Source organism: Anomaloglossus baeobatrachus, chromosome 3, assembly GCF_048569485.1.
Source record: "Anomaloglossus baeobatrachus isolate aAnoBae1 chromosome 3, aAnoBae1.hap1, whole genome shotgun sequence".
Classification (NCBI taxonomy): domain Eukaryota; kingdom Metazoa; phylum Chordata; class Amphibia; order Anura; family Aromobatidae; genus Anomaloglossus; species Anomaloglossus baeobatrachus.
In genome coordinates, this window is record NC_134355.1 from 280,482,913 (window position 1) to 280,508,051 (window position 25,139).

A 25,139-nucleotide genomic window follows, 5' to 3' on the forward strand; every position below is an offset into this window, starting at 1 on the left:
GTGAGGCCCAATTTTTGGAAAAAAAGGGAGACTCCGCTTGGAGTAACCCTTGCTTACATTGTTTTTAAAAGAAGCCAAGATGAACAAGTCATGGTTCAGCAAAGACTTTATCTACCTACCCCGGTGTCATGCTGGGGACGGTTAATTATGGCGTATTTTGGAATGTGCTTGATGCAAATCAAAACATCCTGTTTGCAACTAGGGCCCAAGTGCTGCCACTGATGGGTTGGGTGTCTGTGTGGCTCAATTTTTGGAAAAAAAGGAGACTCCGCTTGGAGTAACCCTTGCTTGCTGTGTTTTTAAAAGAAGCCAAGATGAGCAGAGCTGGGATCAGGAAAGACTTTGCTACCTACTCCGGTGTCATCCTGGGGATGGGTAATTATGGCGTATTTTTGAATGTGCTTGATGCAAATCTAGCTGTGAAGTGTACAACTGGGGCACAACTGCTGCCACTGAAGGGGTGGGTGTGTGTGGGGCCCAATTTTTGGAAAAAAGGGAGACTCCGCTTGGAGTAACCCTTGCTTACATTGTTTTTAAAAGAAGCCAAGATGAACAGAGCTGGGATCAGGAAAGACTTTGCTACCTACTCCGGTGTCATCCTGGGGACGGTTAATTATGGCGTATTTTTGAATGTGCTTGATGCAAATCTAGCTGTGAAGTGTACAACTGGGGCACAACTGCTGCCACTGAAGGGGTGGGTGTGTGTGGGGCACAATTTTTGGAAAAAAAGAAAGACTCCGCTTGGAGTAACCCTTGCTTGCTGTGTTTTTAAAAGAAGCCAAGATGAGCAGAGCTGGGATCAGGAAAGACTTTGCTACCTACTCCGGTGTCATCCTGGGGACGGTTAATTATGGCGTATTTTTGAATGTGCTTGATGCAAATCTAGCTGTGAAGTGTACAACTGGGGCACAACTGCTGCCACTGAAGGGGTGGGTGTGTGTGGGGCCCAATTTTTTGAAAAAAGGGAGACTCCGCTTGGAGTAACCCTTGCTTACATTGTTTTTAAAAGAAGCCAAGATGAACAGAGCTTGGATCAGGAAAGACTTTGCTACCTACTCCGGTGTCATCCTGGGGACGGTTAATTATGGCGTATTTTTGAATGTGCTTGATGCAAATCTAGCTGTGAAGTGTACAACTGGGGCACAACTGCTGCCACTGAAGGGGTGGGTGTGTGTGGGGCCCAATTTTTGGAAAAAAAGGGAGACTCCGCTTGAAGTAACCCTTGCTTACATTGTTTTTAAAAGAAGCCAAGATGAACAAGTCATGGTTCAGCAAAGACTTTATCTACCTACCCCGGTGTCATGCTGGGGACGGTAAATTATGGCGTATTTTTGAATGTGCTTGATGCAAATCAAAACATCCTGTTTGCAACTAGGGCCCAAGTGCTGCCACTGATGGGGTGGGTGTCTGTGTGGCCCAATTTTTGGAAAAAAGGGAGACTCCGCTTGGAGTAACCCTTGCTTACATTGTTTTTAAAAGAAGCCAAGATGAACAGAGCTGGGATCAGGAAAGACTTTGCTACCTACTCCGGTGTCATCCTGGGGACGGTTAATTATGGCGTATTTTGAATGTGCTTGATGCAAATCTAGCTGTGTAGTGTACAACTGGGGCAAAACTGCTGCCACTGAAGGGGTGGGTGTGTGTGGGGCCCAATTTTTGGAAAAAAAGGGAGACTCCGCTTGGAGTAACCCTTGCTTACATTGTTTTTAAAAGAAGCCAAGATGAACAAGTCATGGTTCAGCAAAGACTTTATCTACCTACCCCGGTGTCATGCTGGGGACGGTTAATTATGGCGTATTTTTGAATGTGCTTGATGCAAATCAAAACATCCTGTTTGCAACTAGGGCCCAAGTGCTGCCACTGATGGGGTGGGTGTCTGTGTGGCTCAATTTTTGGAAACAAGGGAGACTCCGCTTGGAGTAACCCTTGCTTACATTGTTTTTAAAAGAAGCCAAGATGAACAGAGCTGGGATCAGGAAAGACTTTGCTACCTACTCCGGTGTCATCCTGGGGACGGTTAATTATGGCGTATTTTTGAATGTGCTTGATGCAAATCTAGCTGTGAAGTGTACAACTGGGGCACAACTGCTGCCACTGAAGGGGTGGGTGTGTGTGGGGCCCAATTTTTGGAAAAAAAGGGAGACTCCGCTTGGAGTAACCCTTGCTTACATTGTTTTTAAAAGAAGCCAAGATGAACAAGTCATGGTTCAGCAAAGACTTTATCTACCTACCCCGGTGTCATGCTGGGGACGGTTAATTATGGCGTATTTTTGAATGTGCTTGATGCAAATCAAAACATCCTGTTTGCAACTAGGGCCCAAGTGCTGCCACTGATGGGGTGGGTGTCTGTGTGGCTCAATTTTTGGAAAAAAGGGAGACTCCGTTTGGAGTAACCCTTGCTTGCTGTGTTTTTAAAAGAAGCCAAGATGAGCAGAGCTGGGATCAGGAAAGACTTTGCTACCTACTCCGGTGTCATCCTGGGGACGGTTAATTATGGCGTATTTTTGAATGTGCTTGATGCAAATCTAGCTGTGAAGTGTACAACTGGGGCACAACTGCTGCCACTGAAGGGGTGGGTGTGTGTGGGGCCCAATATTTGGAAAAAAGGGAGACTCCGCTTGGAGTAACCCTTGCTTACATTGTTTTTAAAAGAAGCCAAGATGAACAGAGCTGGGATCAGGAAAGACTTTGCTACCTACTCCGGTGTCATCCTGGGGACTGTTAATTATGGCGCATTTTTGAATGTGCTTGATGCAAATCTAGCTGTGAAGTGTACAACTGGGGCACAACTGCTGCCACTGAAGGGGTGGGTGTGTGTGGGGCACAATTTTTGGAAAAGAAGGGAGACTCCGCTTGGAGTAACCCTTGCTTGCTGTATTTTTAAAAGAAGCCAAGATGAGCAGAGCTGGGATCAGGAAAGACTTTGCTACCTACTCCGGTGTCATCCTGGGGACGGTTAATTATGGCGTATTTTTGAATGTGCTTGATGCAAATCTAGCTGTGAAGTGTACAACTGGGGCACAACTGCTGCCACTGAAGGGTTGGGTGTGTGTGGGGCCCAATTTTTTGAAAAAAGGGAGACTCCGCTTGGAGTAACCCTTGCTTACATTGTTTTTAAAAGAAGCCAAGATGAACAGAGATGGGATCAGGAAAGACTTTGCTACCTACTCCGGTGTCATCCTGGGGACGGTTAATTATGGCGTATTTTTGAATGTGCTTGATGCAAATCTAGCTGTGAAGTGTACAACTGGGGCACAACTGCTGCCACTGAAGGGGTGGGTGTGTGTGGGGCCCAATTTTTGGAAAAAAAGGGAGACTCCGCTTGGAGTAACCCTTGCTTGCTGTATTTTTAAAAGAAGCCAAGATGAGCAGAGCTGGGATCAGGAAAGACTTTGCTACCTACTCCGGTGTCATCCTGGGGACGGTTAATTATGGCGTATTTTTGAATGTGCTTGATGCAAATCTAGCTGTGAAGTGTACAACTGGGGCACAACTGCTGCCACTGAAGGGGTGGGTGTGTGTGGGGCCCAATTTTTTGAAAAAAGGGAGACTCCGCTTGGAGTAACCCTTGCTTACATTGTTTTTAAAAGAAGCCAAGATGAACAGAGCTGGGATCAGGAAAGACTTTGCTACCTACTCCGGTGTCATCCTGGGGACGGTTAATTATGGCGTATTTTTGAATGTGCTTGATGCAAATCTAGCTGTGAAGTGTACAACTGGGGCACAACTGCTGCCACTGAAGGGGTGGGTGTGTGTGGGGCCCAATTTTTGGAAAAAAAGGGAGACTCCGCTTGGAGTAACCCTTGCTTACATTGTTTTTAAAAGAAGCCAAGATGAACAAGTCATGGTTCAGCAAAGACTTTATCTACCTACCCCGGTGTCATGCTGGGGACGGTTAATTATGGCGTATTTTTGAATGTGCTTGATGCAAATCAAAACATCCTGTTTGCAACTAGGGCCCAAGTGCTGCCACTGATGGGGTGGGTGTCTGTGTGGCTCAATTTTTGGAAACAAGGGAGACTCCGCTTGGAGTAACCCTTGCTTACATTGTTTTTAAAAGAAGCCAAGATGAACAGAGCTGGGATCAGGAAAGACTTTGCTACCTACTCCGGTGTCATCCTGGGGACGGTTAATTATGGCGTATTTTTGAATGTGCTTGATGCAAATCTAGCTGTGAAGTGTACAACTGGGGCACAACTGCTGCCACTGAAGGGGTGGGTGTGTGTGGGGCCCAATTTTTGGAAAAAAAGGGAGACTCCGCTTGGAGTAACCCTTGCTTACATTGTTTTTAAAAGAAGCCAAGATGAACAAGTCATGGTTCAGCAAAGACTTTATCTACCTACCCCGGTGTCATGCTGGGGACGGTTAATTATGGCGTATTTTTGAATGTGCTTGATGCAAATCAAAACATCCTGTTTGCAACTAGGGCCCAAGTGCTGCCACTGATGGGGTGGGTGTCTGTGTGGCTCAATTTTTGGAAAAAAGGGAGACTCCGTTTGGAGTAACCCTTGCTTGCTGTGTTTTTAAAAGAAGCCAAGATGAGCAGAGCTGGGATCAGGAAAGACTTTGCTACCTACTCCGGTGTCATCCTGGGGACGGTTAATTATGGCGTATTTTTGAATGTGCTTGATGCAAATCTAGCTGTGAAGTGTACAACTGGGGCACAACTGCTGCCACTGAAGGGGTGGGTGTGTGTGGGGCCCAATATTTGGAAAAAAGGGAGACTCCGCTTGGAGTAACCCTTGCTTACATTGTTTTTAAAAGAAGCCAAGATGAACAGAGCTGGGATCAGGAAAGACTTTGCTACCTACTCCGGTGTCATCCTGGGGACTGTTAATTATGGCGCATTTTTGAATGTGCTTGATGCAAATCTAGCTGTGAAGTGTACAACTGGGGCACAACTGCTGCCACTGAAGGGGTGGGTGTGTGTGGGGCACAATTTTTGGAAAAGAAGGGAGACTCCGCTTGGAGTAACCCTTGCTTGCTGTATTTTTAAAAGAAGCCAAGATGAGCAGAGCTGGGATCAGGAAAGACTTTGCTACCTACTCCGGTGTCATCCTGGGGACGGTTAATTATGGCGTATTTTTGAATGTGCTTGATGCAAATCTAGCTGTGAAGTGTACAACTGGGGCACAACTGCTGCCACTGAAGGGGTGGGTGTGTGTGGGGCCCAATTTTTTGAAAAAAGGGAGACTCCGCTTGGAGTAACCCTTGCTTACATTGTTTTTAAAAGAAGCCAAGATGAACAGAGCTGGGATCAGGAAAGACTTTGCTACCTACTCCGGTGTCATCCTGGGGACGGTTAATTATGGCGTATTTTTGAATGTGCTTGATGCAAATCTAGCTGTGAAGTGTACAACTGGGGCACAACTGCTGCCACTGAAGGGGTGGGTGTGTGTGGGGCCCAATTTTTGGAAAAAAAGGGAGACTCCGCTTGGAGTAACCCTTGCTTACATTGTTTTTAAAAGAAGCCAAGATGAACAAGTCATGGTTCAGCAAAGACTTTATCTACCTACCCCGGTGTCATGCTGGGGACGGTTAATTATGGCGTATTTTTGAATGTGCTTGATGCAAATCAAAACATCCTGTTTGCAACTAGGGCCCAAGTGCTGCCACTGATGGGGTGGGTGTCTGTGTGGCTCAATTTTTGGAAAAAAGGGAGACTCCGTTTGGAGTAACCCTTGCTTGCTGTGTTTTTAAAAGAAGCCAAGATGAGCAGAGCTGGGATCAGGAAAGACTTTGCTACCTACTCCGGTGTCATCCTGGGGACGGTTAATTATGGCGTATTTTTGAATGTGCTTGATGCAAATCTAGCTGTGAAGTGTACAACTGGGGCACAACTGCTGCCACTGAAGGGGTGGGTGTGTGTGGGGCCCAATATTTGGAAAAAAGGGAGACTCCGCTTGGAGTAACCCTTGCTTACATTGTTTTTAAAAGAAGCCAAGATGAACAGAGCTGGGATCAGGAAAGACTTTGCTACCTACTCAGGTGTCATCCTGGGGACTGTTAATTATGGCGCATTTTTGAATGTGCTTGATGCAAATCTAGCTGTGAAGTGTACAACTGGGGCACAACTGCTGCCACTGAAGGGGTGGGTGTGTGTGGGGCACAATTTTTGGAAAAGAAGGGAGACTCCGCTTGGAGTAACCCTTGCTTGCTGTATTTTTAAAAGAAGCCAAGATGAGCAGAGCTGGGATCAGGAAAGACTTTGCTACCTACTCCGGTGTCATCCTGGGGACGGTTAATTATGGCGTATTTTTGAATGTGCTTGATGCAAATCTAGCTGTGAAGTGTACAACTGGGGCACAACTGCTGCCACTGAAGGGGTGGGTGTGTGTGGGGCCCAATTTTTTGAAAAAAGGGAGACTCCGCTTGGAGTAACCCTTGCTTACATTGTTTTTAAAAGAAGCCAAGATGAACAGAGCTGGGATCAGGAAAGACTTTGCTACCTACTCCGGTGTCATCCTGGGGACGGTTAATTATGGCGTATTTTTGAATGTGCTTGATGCAAATCTAGCTGTGAAGTGTACAACTGGGGCACAACTGCTGCCACTGAAGGGGTGGGTGTGTGTGGGGCCCAATTTTTGGAAAAAAAGGGAGACTCCGCTTGGAGTAACCCTTGCTTGCTGTATTTTTAAAAGAAGCCAAGATGAGCAGAGCTGGGATCAGGAAAGACTTTGCTACCTACTCCGGTGTCATCCTGGGGACGGTTAATTATGGCGTATTTTTGAATGTGCTTGATGCAAATCTAGCTGTGAAGTGTACAACTGGGGCACAACTGCTGCCACTGAAGGGGTGGGTGTGTGTGGGGCCCAATTTTTTGAAAAAAGGGAGACTCCGCTTGGAGTAACCCTTGCTTACATTGTTTTTAAAAGAAGCCAAGATGAACAGAGCTGGGATCAGGAAAGACTTTGCTACCTACTCCGGTGTCATCCTGGGGACGGTTAATTATGGCGTATTTTTGAATGTGCTTGATGCAAATCTAGCTGTGAAGTGTACAACTGGGGCACAACTGCTGCCACTGAAGGGGTGGGTGTGTGTGGGGCCCAATTTTTGGAAAAAAAGGGAGACTCCGCTTGGAGTAACCCTTGCTTACATTGTTTTTAAAAGAAGCCAAGATGAACAAGTCATGGTTCAGCAAAGACTTTATCTACCTACCCCGGTGTCATGCTGGGGACGGTTAATTATGGCGTATTTTTGAATGTGCTTGATGCAAATCAAAACATCCTGTTTGCAACTAGGGCCCAAGTGCTGCCACTGATGGGGTGGGTGTCTGTGTGGCTCAATTTTTGGAAAAAAAGGAGACTCCGCTTGGAGTAACCCTTGCTTGCTGTGTTTTTAAAAGAAGCCAAGATGAGCAGAGCTGGGATCAGGAAAGACTTTGCTACCTACTCCGGTGTCATCCTGGGGACGGGTAATTATGGCGTATTTTTGAATGTGCTTGATGCAAATCTAGCTGTGAAGTGTACAACTGGGGCACAACTGCTGCCACTGAAGGGGTGGGTGTGTGTGGGGCCCAATTTTTGGAAAAAAGGGAGACTCCGCTTGGAGTAACCCTTGCTTACATTGTTTTTAAAAGAAGCCAAGATGAACAGAGCTGGGATCAGGAAAGACTTTGCTACCTACTCCGGTGTCATCCTGGGGACGGTTAATTATGGCGTATTTTTGAATGTGCTTGATGCAAATCTAGCTGTGAAGTGTACAACTGGGGCACAACTGCTGCCACTGAAGGGGTGGGTGTGTGTGGGGCACAATTTTTGGAAAAAAAGGGAGACTCCGCTTGGAGTAACCCTTGCTTGCTGTGTTTTTAAAAGAAGCCAAGATGAGCAGAGCTGGGATCAGGAAAGACTTTGCTACCTACTCCGGTGTCATCCTGGGGACGGTTAATTATGGCGTATTTTTGAATGTGCTTGATGCAAATCTAGCTGTGAAGTGTACAACTGGGGCACAACTGCTGCCACTAAAGGGGTGGGTGTGTGTGGGGCCCAATTTTTTGAAAAAAGGGAGACTCCGCTTGGAGTAACCCTTGCTTACATTGTTTTTAAAAGAAGCCAAGATGAACAGAGCTGGGATCAGGAAAGACTTTGCTACCTACTCCGGTGTCATCCTGGGGACGGTTAATTATGGCGTATTTTTGAATGTGCTTGATGCAAATCTAGCTGTGAAGTGTACAACTGGGGCACAACTGCTGCCACTGAAGGGGTGGGTGTGTGTGGGGCCCAATTTTTGGAAAAAAAGGGAGACTCCGCTTGGAGTAACCCTTGCTTACATTGTTTTTAAAAGAAGCCAAGATGAACAAGTCATGGTTCAGCAAAGACTTTATCTACCTACCCCGGTGTCATGCTGGGGACGGTTAATTATGGCGTATTTTTGAATGTGCTTGATGCAAATCAAAACATCCTGTTTGCAACTAGGGCCCAAGTACTGCCACTGATGGGGTGGGTGTCTGTGTGGCTCAATTTTTGGAAAAAAGGGAGACTCCGCTTGGAGTAACCCTTGCTTGCTGTGTTTTTAAAAGAAGCCAAGATGAGCAGAGCTGGGATCAGGAAAGACTTTGCTACCTACTCAGGTGTCATCCTGGGGACGGTTAATTATGGCGTATTTTTGAATGTGCTTGATGCAAATCTAGCTGTGAAGTGTACAACTGGGGCACAACTGCTGCCACTGAAGGGGTGGGTGTGTGTGGGGCCCAATTTTTGGAAAAAAAGGGAGACTCCGCTTGGAGTAACCCTTGCTTACATTGTTTTTAAAAGAAGCCAAGATGAACAAGTCATGGTTCAGCAAAGACTTTATCTACCTACCCCGGTGTCATGCTGGGGACGGTTAATTATGGCATATTTTTGAATGTGCTTGATGCAAATCAAAACATCCTGTTTGCAACTAGGGCCCAAGTGCTGTCACTGATGGGGTGGGTGTCTGTGTGGCTCAATTTTTGGAAAAAAGGGAGACTCCGCTTGGAGTAACCCTTGCTAGCTGTGTTTTTAAAAGAAGCCAAGATGAGCAGAGCTGGGATCAGGAAAGACTTTGCTACCAACTCCGGTGTCATCCTGGGGACGGTTAATTATGGCGTATTTTTGAATGTGCTTGATGCAAATGTAGCTGTGAAGTGTACAACTGGGGCACAACTGCTGCCACTGAAGGGGTGGGTGTGTGTGGGGCCCAATTTTTGGAAAAAAGGGAGACTCCGCTTGGAGTAACCCTTGCTTGCTGTGTTTTTAAAAGAAGCCAAGATGAACAGAGCTGGGATCAGGAAGGACTTTGCTACCTACTCCGGTGTCATCCTGGGGACTGTTAATTATGGCGCATTTTTGAATGTGCTTGATGCAAATCTAGCTGTGAAGTGTACAACTGGGGCACAACTGCTGCCACTGAAGGGGTGGGTGTGTGTGGGGCACAATTTTTGGAAAAGAAGGGAGACTCCGCTTGGAGTAACCCTTGCTTGCTGTATTTTTAAAAGAAGCCAAGATGAGCAGAGCTGGGATCAGGATAGACTTTGCTACCTACTCCGGTGTCATCCTGGGGACGGTTAATTATGGCGTATTTTTGAATGTGCTTGATGCAAATCTAGCTGTGAAGTGTACAACTGGGGCACAACTGCTGCCACTGAAGGGGTGGGTGTGTGTGGGGCACAATTTTTGGAAAAAAAGGGAGACTCCGCTTGGAGTAACCCTTGCTTGCTGTGTTTTTAAAAGAAGCCAAGATGAGCAGAGCTGGGATCAGGAAAAACTTTGCTACCTACTCCGGTGTCATGCTGGGGACGGTTAATTATGGCGTATTTTTGAATGTGCTTGATGCAAATCAAAACATCCTGTTTGCAACTAGGGCCCAAGTGCTGCCACTGATGGGGTGGGTGTCTGTGTGGCCCAATTTTTGGAAAAAAGGGAGACTCCGCTTGGAGTAACACTTGCTTGCTGTGTTTTTAAAAGAAGCCAAGATGAACAGAGCTGGGATCAGGAAAGACTTTGCTACCTACCCCGGTGTCATCCTGGGGACGGATAAGAATGGCGTATTTTTGAATGTGCTTGATGCAAATGTAGCTGTCAAGTGTACAACTGGGGCACAACTGCTGCCACTGAAGGGGTGGGTGTGTGTGGGGCCCAATTTTTGGAAAAAAAAGGAGACTCCGCTTGGAGTAACCCTTGCTTACATTGTTTTTAAAAGAAGCCAAGATGAACAGAGCTGGGATCAGGAAAGACTTTGCTACCTACTCCGGTGTCATCCTGGGGACGGTTAATTATGGCGTATTTTTGAATGTGCTTGATGCAAATCTAGCTGTGAAGTGTACAACTGGGGCACAACTGCTGCCATTGAAGGGGTGGGTGTGTGTGGGGCCCAATTTTTGGAAAAAAGGGAGACTCCGCTTGGAGTAACCCTTGCTTACATTGTTTTTAAAAGAAGCCAAGATGAACAGAGCTGGGATCAGGAAAGACTTTGCTACCTACTCCGGTGTCATCCTGGGGACGGTTAATTATGGCGTATTTTGAATGTGCTTGATGCAAATCTAGCTGTGAAGTGTACAACTGGGGCACAACTGCTGCCACGGAAGGGGTGGGTGTGTGTGGGGCCCAATTTTTGGAAAAAAAGGGAGACTCCGCTTGGAGTAACCCTTGCTTGCTGTGTTTTTAAAAGAAGCCAAGATGAGCAGAGCTGGGATCAGGAAAGACTTTGCTACCTACTCCGGTGTCATCCTGGGGACGGTTAATTATGGCGTATTTTTGAATGTGCTTGATGCAAATCTAGCTGTGAAGTGTACAACTGGGGCACAACTGCTGCCACTGAAGGGGTGGGTGTGTGTGGGGCCCAATTTTTGGAAAAAAAGGGAGACTCCGCTTGGAGTAACCCTTGCTTACATTGTTTTTAAAAGAAGCCAAGATGAACAGAGCTGGGATCAGGAAAGACTTTGCTACCTACTCCGGTGTCATCCTGGGGACGGTTAATTATGGCGTATTTTTGAATGTGCTTGATGCAAATCTAGCTGTGAAGTGTACAACTGGGGCACAACTGCTGCCACTGAAGGGGTGGGTGTGTGTGGGGCCCAATTTTTGGAAAAAAAGGGAGACTCCGCTTGGAGTAACCCTTGCTTACATTGTTTTTAAAAGAAGCCAAGATGAACAAGTCATGGTTCAGCAAAGACTTTATCTACCTACCCCGGTGTCATGCTGGGGACGGTTAATTATGGCGTATTTTTGAATGTGCTTGATGCAAATCAAAACATCCTGTTTGCAACTAGGGCCCAAGTGCTGCCACTGATAGGGTGGGTGTCTGTGTGGCTCAATTTTTGGAAAAAAGGGAGACTCCGCTTGGAGTAACCCTTGCTTGCTGTGTTTTTAAAAGAAGCCAAGATGAGCAGAGCTGGGATCAGGAAAGACTTTGCTACCTACTCTGGTGTCATCCTGGGGACGGTTAATTATGGCGTATTTTTGAATGTGCTTGATGCAAATCTAGCTGTGAAGTGTACAACTGGGGCACAACTGCTGCCACTGAAGGGGTGGGTGTGTGTGGGGCCCAATTTTTGGAAAAAAGGGAGACTCCGCTTGGAGTAACCCTTGCTTACATTGTTTTTAAAAGAAGCCAAGATGAACAGAGCTGGGATCAGGAAAGACTTTGCTACCTACTCCGGTGTCATCCTGGGGACGGTTAATTATGGCGTATTTTTGAATGTGCTTGATGCAAATCTAGCTGTGAAGTGTACAACTGGGGCACAACTGCTGCCACTGAAGGGGTGGGTGTGTGTGGGGCCCAATTTTTGGAAAAAAAGGGAGACTCCGCTTGGAGTAACCCTTGCTTACATTGTTTTTAAAAGAAGCCAAGATGAACAAGTCATGGTTCAGCAAAGACTTTATCTACCTACCCCGGTGTCATGCTGGGGACGGTTAATTATGGCGTATTTTTGAATGTGCTTGATGCAAATCAAAACATCCTGTTTGCAACTAGGGCCCAAGTGCTGCCACTGATGGGGTGGGTGTCTGTGTGGCTCAATTTTTGGAAAAAAGGGAGACTCCGCTTGGAGTAACCCTTGCTAGCTGTGTTTTTAAAAGAAGCCAAGATGAGCAGAGCTAGGATCAGGAAAGACTTTGCTACCAACTCCGGTGTCATCCTGGGGACGGTTAATTATGGCGTATTTTTGAATGTGCTTGATGCAAATGTAGCTGTGAAGTGTACAACTGGGGCACAACTGCTGCCACTGAAGGGGTGGGTGTGTGTGGGGCCCAATTTTTGGAAAAAAGGGAGACTCCGCATGGAGTAACCCTTGCTTACATTGTTTTTAAAAGAAGCCAAGATGAACAGAGCTGGGATCAGGAAAGACTTTGCTACCTACTCCGGTGTCATCCTGGGGACGGTTAATTATGGCGTATTTTTGAATGTGCTTGATGCAAATCTAGCTGTGAAGTGTACAACTGGGGCACAACTGCTGCCACTGAAGGGGTGGGTGTGTGTGGGGCACAATTTTTGGAAAAAAAGGGAGAATCCGCTTGGAGTAACCCTTGCTTGCTGTGTTTTTAAAAGAAGCCAAGATGAACAGAGCTGGGATCAGGAAGGACTTTGCTACCTACTCCGGTGTCATCCTGGGGACTGTTAATTATGGCGCATTTTTGAATGTGCTTGATGCAAATCTAGCTGTGAAGTGTACAACTGGGGCACAACTGCTGCCACTGAAGGGGTGGGTGTGTGTGGGGCACAATTTTTGGAAAAGAAGGGAGACTCCGCTTGGAGTAACCCTTGCTTGCTGTATTTTTAAAAGAAGCCAAGATGAGCAGAGCTGGGATCAGGAAAGACTTTGCTACCTACTCCGGTGTCATCCTGGGGACGGTTAATTATGGCGTATTTTTGAATGTGCTTGATGCAAATCTAGCTGTGAAGTGTACAACTGGGGCACAACTGCTGCCACTGAAGGGGTGGGTGTGTGTGGGGCACAATTTTTGGAAAAAAAGGGAGACTCCGCTTGGAGTAACCCTTGCTTGCTGTGTTTTTAAAAGAAGCCAAGATGAGCAGAGCTGGGATCAGGAAAAACTTTGCTACCTACTCCGGTGTCATCCTGGGGACGGTTAATTATGGCGTATTTTTGAATGTGCTTGATGCAAATCTAGCTGTGAAGTGTACAACTGGGGCACAACTGCTGCCACTGAAGGGGTGGGTGTGTGTGGGGCCCAATTTTTGGAAAAAAAGGGAGACTCCGCTTGGAGTAACCCTTGCTTACATTGTTTTTAAAAGAAGCCAAGATGAACAAGTCATGGTTCAGCAAAGACTTTATCTACCTACCCCGGTGTCATGCTGGGGACGGTTAATTATGGCGTATTTTTGAATGTGCTTGATGCAAATCAAAACATCCTGTTTGCAACTAGGGCCCAAGTGCTGCCACTGATGGGGTGGGTGTCTGTGTGGCCCAATTTTTGGAAAAAAGGGAGACTCCGCTTGGAGTAACACTTGCTTGCTGTGTTTTTAAAAGAAGCCAAGATGAACAGAGCTGGGATCAGGAAAGACTTTGCTACCTACCCCGGTGTCATCCTGGGGACGGATAAGAATGGCGTATTTTTGAATGTTCTTGATGCAAATGTAGCTGTCAAGTGTACAACTGGGGCACAACTGCTGCCACTGAAGGGGTGGGTGTGTGTGGGGCCCAATTTTTGGAAAAAAAAGGAGACTCCGCTTGGAGTAACCCTTGCTTACATTGTTTTTAAAAGAAGCCAAGATGAACAGAGCTGGGATCAGGAAAGACTTTGCTACCTACTCCGGTGTCATCCTGGGGACGGTTAATTATGGCGTATTTTTGAATGTGCTTGATGCAAATCTAGCTGTGAAGTGTACAACTGGGGCACAACTGCTGCCACTGAAGGGGTGGGTGTGTGTGGGGCCCAATTTTTGGAAAAAAGGGAGACTCCGCTTGGAGTAACCCTTGCTTACATTGTTTTTAAAAGAAGCCAAGATGAACAGAGCTGGGATCAGGAAAGACTTTGCTACCTACTCCGGTGTCATCCTGGGGACGGTTAATTATGGCGTATTTTGAATGTGCTTGATGCAAATCTAGCTGTGAAGTGTACAACTGGGGCACAACTGCTGCCACTGAAGGGGTGGGTGTGTGTGGGGCACAATTTTTGGAAAAGAAGGGAGACTCCGCTTGGAGTAACCCTTGCTTGCTGTATTTTTAAAAGAAGCCAAGATGAGCAGAGCTGGGATCAGGAAAGACTTTGCTACCTACTCCGGTGTCATCCTGGGGACGGTTAATTATGGCGTATTTTTGAATGTGCTTGATGCAAATCTAGCTGTGAAGTGTACAACTGGGGCACAACTGCTGCCACTGAAGGGGTGGGTGTGTGTGGGGCACAATTTTTGGAAAAAAAGGGAGACTCCGCTTGGAGTAACCCTTGCTTGCTGTGTTTTTAAAAGAAGCCAAGATGAGCAGAGCTGGGATCAGGAAAAACTTTGCTACCTACTCCGGTGTCATCCTGGGGACGGTTAATTATGGCGTATTTTTGAATGTGCTTGATGCAAATCTAGCTGTGAAGTGTACAACTGGGGCACAACTGCTGCCACTGAAGGGGTGGGTGTGTGTGGGGCCCAATTTTTGGAAAAAAAGGGAGACTCCGCTTGGAGTAACCCTTGCTTACATTGTTTTTAAAAGAAGCCAAGATGAACAAGTCATGGTTCAGCAAAGACTTTATCTACCTACCCCGGTGTCATGCTGGGGACGGTTAATTATGGCGTATTTTTGAATGTGCTTGATGCAAATCAAAACATCCTGTTTGCAACTAGGGCCCAAGTGCTGCCACTGATGGGGTGGGTGTCTGTGTGGCCCAATTTTTGGAAAAAAGGGAGACTCCGCTTGGAGTAACACTTGCTTGCTGTGTTTTTAAAAGAAGCCAAGATGAACAGAGCTGGGATCAGGAAAGACTTTGCTACCTACCCCGGTGTCATCCTGGGGACGGATAAGAATGGCGTATTTTTGAATGTGCTTGATGCAAATGTAGCTGTCAAGTGTACAACTGGGGCACAACTGCTGCCACTGAAGGGGTGGGTGTGTGTGGGGCCCAATTTTTGGAAAAAAAAGGAGACTCCGCTTGGAGTAACCCTTGCTTACATTGTTTTTAAAAGAAGCCAAGATGAACAGAGCTGGGATCAGGAAAGACTTTGCTACCTACTCCGGTGTCATCCTGGGGACGGTTAATTATGGCGTATTTTTGAATGTGCTTGATGCAAATCTAGCTGTGAAGTGTACAACTGGGGCACAACTGCTGCCACTGAAGGGGTGGGTGTGTGTGGGGCCCAATTTTTGGAAAAAAGGGAGACTCCGCTTGGAGTAACCCTTGCTTACATTGTTTTTAAAAGAAGCCAAGATGAACAGAGCTGGGATCAGGAAAGACTTTGCTACCTACTCCGGTGTCATCCTGGGGACGGTTAATTATGGCGTATTTTGAATGTGCTTGATGCAAATCTAGCTGTGAAGTGTACAACTGGGGCACAACTGCTGCCACGGAAGGGGTGGGTGTGTGTGGGGCCCAATTTTTGGAAAAAAAGGGAGACTCCGCTTGGAGTAACCCTTGCTTGCTGTGTTTTTAAAAGAAGCCAAGATGAGCAGAGCTGGGATCAGGAAAGACTTTGCTACCTACTCCGGTGTCATCCTGGGGACGGTTAATTATGGCGTATTTTTGAATGTGCTTGATGCAAATCTAGCTGTGAAGTGTACAACTGGGGCACAACTGCTGCCACTGAAGGGGTGGGTGTGTGTGGGGCCCAATTTTTGGAAAAAAGGGAGACTCCGCTTGGAGTAACCCTTGCTTACATTGTTTTTAAAAGAAGCCAAGATGAACAGAGCTGGGATCAGGAAAGACTTTGCTACCTACTCCGGTGTCATCCTGGGGACGGTTAATTATGGCGTATTTTTGAATGTGCTTGATGCAAATCTAGCTGTGAAGTGTACAACTGGGGCACAACTGCTGCCACTGAAGGGGTGGGTGTGTGTGGGGCCCAATTTTTGGAAAAAAAGGGAGACTCCGCTTGGAGTAACCCTTGCTTACATTGTTTTTAAAAGAAGCCAAGATGAACAAGTCATGGTTCAGCAAAGACTTTATCTACCTACCCCGGTGTCATGCTGGGGACGGTTAATTATGGCGTATTTTTGAATGTGCTTGATGCAAATCAAAACATCCTGTTTGCAACTAGGGCCCAAGTGCTGCCACTGATGGGGTGGGTGTCTGTGTGGCCCAATTTTTGGAAAAAAGGGAGACTCCGCTTGGAGTAACACTTGCTTGCTGTGTTTTTAAAAGAAGCCAAGATGAACAGAGCTGGGATCAGGAAAGACTTTGCTACCTACCCCGGTGTCATCCTGGGGACGGATAAGAATGGCGTATTTTTGAATGTGCTTGATGCAAATGTAGCTGTCAAGTGTACAACTGGGGCACAACTGCTGCCACTGAAGGGGTGGGTGTGTGTGGGGCCCAATTTTTGGAAAAAAAGGAGACTCCGCTTGGAGTAACCCTTGCTTACATTGTTTTTAAAAGAAGCCAAGATGAACAAGTCATGGTTCAGCAAAGACTTTATCTACCTACCCCGGTGTCATGCTGGGGACGGTTAATTATGGCGTATTTTTGAATGTGCGTGATGCAAATCAAAACATCCTGTTTGCAACTAGGGCCCAAGTGCTGCCACTGATGGGGTGGGTGTCTGTGTGGCTCAATTTTTGGAAAAAAGGGAGACTCCGCTTGGAGTAACCCTTGCTTGCTGTGTTTTTAAAAGAAGCCAAGATGAGCAGAGCTGGGATCAGGAAAGACTTTGCTACCTACTCTGGTGTCATCCTGGGGACGGTTAATTATGGCGTATTTTTGAATGTGCTTGATGCAAATCTAGCTGTGAAGTGTACAACTGGGGCACAACTGCTGCCACTGAAGGGGTGGGTGTGTGTGGGGCCCAATTTTTGGAAAAAAGGGAGACTCCGCTTGGAGTAACCCTTGCTTACATTGTTTTTAAAAGAAGCCAAGATGAACAGAGCTGGGATCAGGAAAGACTTTGCTACCTACTCCGGTGTCATCCTGGGGACGGTTAATTATGGCGTATTTTTGAATGTGCTTGATGCAAATCTAGCTGTGAAGTGTACAACTGGGGCACAACTGCTGCCACTGAAGGGGTGGGTGTGTGTGGGGCCCAATTTTTGGAAAAAAAGGGAGACTCCGCTTGGAGTAACCCTTGCTTACATTGTTTTTAAAAGAAGCCAAGATGAACAAGTCATGGGTCAGCAAAGACTTTATCTACCTACCCCGGTGTCATGCTGGGGACGGTTAATTATGGCGTATTTTTGAATGTGCTTGATGCAAATCAAAACTGCCTGTTTGCAACTAGGGCCCAAGTGCTGCCACTGATGGGGTGGGTGTCTGTGTGGCTCAATTTTTGGAAAAAAGGGAGACTCCGCTTGGAGTAACCCTTGCTTGCTGTGTTTTTAAAAGAAGCCAAGATGAGCAGAGCTGGGATCAGGAAAGACTTTGCTACCTACTCCGGTGTCATCCTGGGGACGGTTAATTATGGCGTATTTTTGAATGTGCTTGATGCAAATGTAGCTGTGAAGTGTACAACTGGGTCACAACTGCTGCCACTGAAGGGGTGGGTGTGTGTGGGGCCCAATTTTTGGAAAAAAGGGAGACTCCGCTTGGAGTAACCCTTGCTTACATTGTTTTTAAAAGAAGCCAAGATGAACAGAGCTGGGATCAGGAAAGACTTTGCTACCTACTCCGGTGTCATCCTGGGGACGGTTAATTATGGCGTATTTTTGAATGTGCTTGATGCAAATCTAGCTGTGAAGTGTACAACTGGGGCACAACTGCTGCCACTGAAGGGGTGGGTGTGTGTGGGGCACAATTTTTGGAAAAAAAGGGAGACTCCGCTTGGAGTAACCCTTGCTTGCTGTGTTTTTAAAAGAAGCCAAGATGAGCAGAGCTGGGATCAGGAAAGACTTTGCTACCTACTCCGGTGTCATCCTGGGGACGGTTAATTATGGCGTATTTTTGAATGTGCTTGCTGCAAATCTAGCTGTGAAGTGTACAACTGGGGCACAACTGCTGCCACTGAAGGGGTGGGTGTGTGTGGGGCCCAATTTTTGGAAAAAAGGGAGACTCCGCTTGGAGTAACCCTTGCTTACATTGTTTTTAAAAGAAGCCAAGATGAACAGAGCTGGGATCAGGAAAGACTTTGCTACCTACCCCGGTGTCATCCTGGGGACGGTTAATTATGGCGTATTTTTGAATGTGCTTGATGCAAATCAAAACATCCTGTTTGCAACTAGGGCCCAAGTGCTGCCACTGATGGGGTGGGTGTCTGTGTGGCCCAATTTTTGGAAAAAAGGGAGACTCCGCTTGGAGTCACCTTGCGGTGTTTTACATGACTTTAGAAGGGCGTGCCATGCCTATATCTGTGTGTCCTCCTCTTTTTCCTTGTCCAGCTGTTTTGTTTTCGCATGAGTATATGTCCTTGTCACTTTCCTATGTGTTTGAGTTGTTTGTCTCCTTTTGGACACCTTTGAGGGTGTTTTCTAGGTGTTTTTCTGTGTTTGTGATTGCCTGCCATTGTTTCCTATGCAGTTCGAGTTCGGTTCGTCGAACGTTCGACGAGCCGAACTCGAACGGGACCTCCGTTCGGCGAACCGACCTCGAGCCGAACCGGGACCGGTTCGCTCATCTCTAGTTATTAGAAATGTAATCAAATTCTGGAGTGAAGTAAAACTGCTTGCTGTATTGGAATGGTGTTCCTTGCACGTAACTAGAGCATGTGACTTTTGAATTACTGAGCTAATAATAAATGCCTGTCGGTTCCATGGTCAAATGTACAGTATGTAATACATTGGAATTTGTATTTTTCAAGAAGTACTTCAAATTAGTAACATAATTTTTGAAATGCACATAGAATAATTGGAAAAAAAGGGATATGTGTCTGTCAATGTTTCTATGTAGAAGTATATGTTAAAGAACCATGACAGTCTTGTGTGCATAGATGTGTCTATGAATGATTGATTGTTTGAGCAGCTGCCAATGTCAAGTACTTGAATAAGAGGTCTTTGAAGTTCCAAAAAAAAAAAAAAAAAAGGGAATTTTTGTTTTAACTTCGAGGTTATAATATATGTATGTATACTATTAGAATAAATAAGTTATAGTACATAAGTATAAATAATGAAGGAATTTATACCGAATATATCTTATTCTTAGACATATTTCTTTAGTATAGAGATGTTAGGATTTTTATTAAAGGGTTTATTCTGAAGAGTTACATTCTAGAATAAGGTTTTAACGTTTTGATTTTTATATAGGTTTGTGTTAGTCACTTCTTTTACTGATACACAGATTGGTAATCATTTTTCTTTTCAAATATGGTAGTGATATTTATAATATGGTCTTGAAGATATACAACATAAATTTTAATTTAATTTAATCTTGACATATTTATTTTTATAATATCATATTTCATGATATTGAAAGGGAAAGGTTTGGTCTCAATCACACATTTATATTTGATAAATATATGTGTTTACAGGATACTTTAATAATTAATATTTCAAGTACAAAGGAAGAATTGGGAATAAAAAAATATATTTGAAGTATATCATAATGCATTTATATACTAAGAGAAGAGTATTATTTGCAAGGTTACATGACTTAATTATTTTTATAGGTTACTGATATGATAGGTATGGAAATCCTATAAGATACTGGTAACATCAAGGTTATGTATTATTAAGGACATAGATGTTATATACATAGAAGGCCTTATTTTTATTTCAATTTTTATTTTTATTCCGATTTTCATTTTTCCTTTTATTCCTATTTTTTATATTAATTATTATTATTTAATATTCACATTTTTAATCAAAATTTTAGTTCTACAATTTTTATTTTTTCTTCAAATTTTAAATATCTCAATTGAGAAAACACTTCAATATTTAGTTCAGTAATATCTAATATAAGAATATTACTTTATTAAATATGAATCATATTAAAAGGGAAAAGTTCCACTTTTTTGGAAGAAAAGATACTTCCTTCATCAATATATACAATTGTTTACTTCCTAGTAATACATTATTTTTATATAAATATGTTGACACAATAAGGATGGAATATTACTTATAGTTCCACATTTTCTTATAGTAGGTTAGGACAATTCAAATAAATTAAATTAGAGTAATAAAGATGGAAGATCGAGGTACATCTAGGTTTACCTTCCTATATTTACAAATAATATTAATATTATATTTTTAATCAATAATAATTTATAATGGGTATTATTGTGTTTTGATGGAATCATCCAGTCTTTCCAAAAAGGTTATTTGCTTTGGTTTATAATTTTCCAAATGATCTACTAAATAAGCTACATTGTTGTCTTTCATATTTATAATATGATACATGTTATAGGTACACATTATATTATTTCATATTTTATATTACATTTTGGTTACATTCAACACATTGACACCTATGGGTTTGGAAGGGTAATACACCAATGACAAAAAAAGGTTATTACATGAGAATACTATTGTCTATACCATTATGCAGTATTATTATATCATTCTAAGTATCAATTATATTAATACTTCTACGATAATAATAATGACATGGTATTATAGTATTAGAGTTATGATACGCTGTGACATTTATTAGTGATAGTTATTGCCATATTTGGTATCTAGATTAGGGAATGAAGTCTTCAATCAAGATTACAGAAGATAAAAAGACTTTATAATTTTTCTAAAGTTAAAAGGGATTCTACAAAAAGGTCCAAAAGGTAACGTCTCAAATAAGACTGTGTAACATACAAAATACTTACCGCGTTTGCACCTCAGAAACACAGTGATCCTATGGTTCCAGGAGGGACAATGACACATGGTCTGTGCATTAAGACCTCACTACAGTTACTAAGGAGAGCAATGACGTGTTAAAGTTAACCCCTGTCGTGTTGACCAAGAACGTCTTAACATCTGTTCCAGGATTTGACAACAGGCAGCGCAGAGGATAAAGGTGACTAATGTAAATTACACTGCACAGACATCAAAGACTGATGCTGTTCTTCTACACTCATGAACTGTGGTTTATCAACATTGGCTATGGACTTTGTAATAAAGAATAAAGTTTATGGACTTGATCTAACGATGATAAACACAATATGGGACTGTATTAAATTGGTAACCATTCATTTTTATCAAAGGATTTATTTCTAAGAGACTGTGTTTATGCTGGATTACATCGGAGATAAGAAGACATCAACTCAGAGGACATCATATGGTGACCGGATTTGTTTTTGCATTTCTTTTTAGGTCTAGCGAAGTATAGTTATATATTTTTATATGATTGATCAGTCACAGCCTACCATAACATGAATCCACATTATTATGTTATTGAACTTACAATATGAATAATGCAAATTGATTATTATTCATCATTATTATTGATATTAATCCATTATCGCCAAATAAGGAAAGAAGATTTGTTATTTTAATGATGTATTAATTAATTTTCGGGGTTAATTCACCCGCTTCAAGGGGGAATTGTTAAAAACATTAAAATTAATACATCTAGTTATCAAATATTTTATAGTAGGACATATATGTTCACAGTTCTGGTTATGTTGGAGGGCATAGTTTATTAATAAAGTTCTTATAAGGAATAAATATTAAAATATCCATGTTGAATTTACATAAGTGCTGATATGGAAGGATGTATATATATTCTTTTGGAAGCTTCTAGAGATTACACCATGTGACATGCGTCCAGCAGTAATTTCCCTATATGGACTGGACAGTTGTCATATAACACACGATGGAGGGGGCTATGGCGGCTCCTGCACGTTGTCAGCTGTCCCTGAAGGCTCCCAGGCTGCAAGATGAACACATGCTGCCTTGCCATTCAGAATCCAAGGAGAGATGGATGAAGATTTTCTATTGATCAGTATGGACTAAATGAACTCTTTTTCCGTAAGCTAATGAAGTATATTATTTTTTTCCTTTCTGTAACTGAACCCTGGCAACCATTTTTAAATAGATAAAATACATTTATTTTTTACATTTTTGAAGTTCTTTCTTTCATGCGCCTTTACGTATTTGAAGAAAAATATATTTAAGAGTATATTTTTAACAACCCTCAACCACAGTCCCTGCCATAACCACCCGCATTGTTCACACTTTGTCCTGAATTTTCACCTGTTAGCCTTCATGTATATAGACTTATTTTAGTCAGTACTTTTTGACATACATTTGTGGGCTATTATTAATATTATCAGGACCTGTGTGAAACTGTCCCTAAGATTCTGGTAGTGTACTATTTTACTTTTCACCTTGTTGTGTGTGTTCTAATAAAGTAATTTATATTTGCACTTTACTCTTGTTCTCCTGTGTTTCTCAATATATCTAACAATATTCCAGTATAAGAAAGCGGCAGCTCACTCCATCAATTGCACAACGTTTCTTTATTCTGCGGTTGCAGACATATGCAGGAGCAATGGGGAAAGAGGGGAGTGCAGGGGGCGATGAGCGGACGACAGCCTGTTTCGTGCTGAGTTGCGCTTTGTCTAGTCCTGGAAAATGCAGTCAGCTGATCGATTTTTAGGTAATAATTGAAAAAAATTAGCAGGGAGTCAACTCCCTAATGCTATCCTTCATTTTTTGCTTCTTATAAGAGAGACGAGATATCATGCAAACAAGATATGATGATTACTATTGAGAAAAATCTGTTATTCATGAAAAGGAATTATTCCAAATAAAAAGTAGCTTCAAAATATAATTCATAGACTATAAAATACGCATAAAAAATGCATACTATAACCAGAAGGAGTGTTTATCACATCCTCTAGTTAGAACAGCGCCCCCGTTGATAAGCAGATATTTCCCAAAAAATAAAAATAAAAATAATAATAATAAGTATATGTATGGATAATATAAAAAATCGATGTCAGCTCCTTTCTTATGGCTTATTTTGAACTATTTTCCTTCTATACTTCATTACCAACTATGTGTGAGCCAAAAAAAATTTCTGATGAATTACTTTGCCCCTCTCTTGCTACGTACTTAAATATGCATTATTTGCAAAAAATATGACTTTGATCATTTGGAAATGTATAGTAATACGCCATTCATGGCAGTGATTTTTGTTGTAATACATGTATATAAGATCGTTGTACTACCGCAGCGTCATTGCGGCTTGTTGATGTTGTGTGCACTTGTCAGCAGTTCATGCTGCTTTTTAATAGCACTTACGTCAGCTGGGATGACTTATAAAGACGATCAGCTGACTGCATTTTCCAGGACTCGACAAAGCACTACTCAGCGCGAAACAGGCTGTCATCCGCTCATCTCCCCCCGCACTCCCCTCTCTCCCCATTGCTCCTGCATATGTCTGCAACCGCAGAATAAAGAAACGTTGTGCAATTGATGGAGTGAGCTGCCGCTTTCTGATACTGGATTATTAAACACTGTTTCATGTTGCTGCTGAGCACCACCCCGCTAAGCACCTTATATCCAGGCGCATATGAGATCCAGGAACAGCTGATTCTGCGAAACTGTGAGTACGGCTCCATTGTCTGGCAGTACCTGCTCTGCAGTGCCCGACTCTGCTTCTGTTTTATATATCTAACAATATGTCGTCGGGGTCACGTCGTTAGTGACGCACATTCGGCATCGTTTGACATATCGTAGCGTGTGACAGCTACGAGCGACTGTGAATGAGCAAAAATAATCACCTTATTGTTGCTCGTTGAAACGTCGCTCATTTTCAAAAAAATCGATCGTCCTTCTGCGCGCCGATTGTTCATTGTTCCCGAGGCAGCACACATTGCTCCGTGTGACACCCCGGGAACGATGAACTGCATCTTACCTGCATCCGATGGCAATGCGGAAGGAAGGAGGTAGGTGGGATGTTATGTCCCGCTCATCTCCGCCCCTCCGCTTCTATTGGCCGGCCGCTGTGTGATGACGCTGTGACACCGAACATCTCTCCCGCTTCAGGAAGAGGATGTTCGTCGCCCACAGCGAGATCGTTCAGGAGGTAAGTACGTGTGACCGGGTTACCGACTTTGTGCGCCACGGGCAACAAATTGCCTGTAACGCACAAACGATGGGGGCAGGTGCGATTGCACACGCGATCGCACGATAAATCGCAGAGTGTAAAGCGGCCTTAAGAGTGGCATACTATCGCTGTCAGGTCCCTGCTCCTGAAGACACCAATGCATCATTGTAGTTTTGTGGCGCGCTGCCTTTGAGTAGCGTCTGACAGAGGAAGTTCCTCCCTTGTCACGATGGTTACCCAATACACATCCTGTAGCGGCGAACTACGTGTATCAGGTAACCATCGCGACGAGGGAGGAACTTCCTCTGTCAGACCCTACTCAAAGGCAGCACGCTGGCCAATCAGAGGCAAGCGGCTCCTGCCTTTGACATCAGCGCTCTGGCAGTGGAAGTTCCGGAATCGTTCGCGATGGTTACCTGATACACATCTTGTACCTGCGAACTGCAAGTCCCAGTAGGCTGGCGATGGAATGGAAGGTAAGGTGAGCATAATATGTGTGTGTGTGCGTGTATGTTTGTGTATGTTTGTGTGTGTTTGTGTGTGTTTGTACTTGTTTGTGTGTGTTTGTGCATGTGTGGAATGGCACAAAAGGGGACCAGGATGGGACATTTAACAAGTTGTGGAAGGAATTGTTTGCATTGCAATGATTTTCTATGGGAAATCTTGCTTTGCTAAAGGAGTAACTTGGTTAACAAGCACACTCCCAGAACGGATTGTTCTCGTTAACCAAAGTTCCACTGTATTAACATTTGTGCCGCCCCCGTGCCAGCAGCAGCCTGCGCTGCTCGGATCCGGAGCCGCTGTGTGGCTCGAGGGATCCTCCTGAGCCGCGGGTCGCGCGGACACGCCGAATGAAAAGGGGGACGTAGTTGTACGGCCTCGGCTGCATTGGGTTCGTGATGCCACCCATGGTGTGTGGTGAAGTGGGACACCACCGCTGCTGTTGTGGGATACCCGGGGAAGATGTAGTGGCAGCCAGATGTTAACCCCTCTGTGGGTAGGGATGGTTGTCCCGGGGCCCAGTGTCTCTGTGCACGGTATGGCGATGGCAGGGGCTTGCGCTCCCGGATGGACCAGGGGATGTTTGGTTACTCACAATTAAATGAATCACTC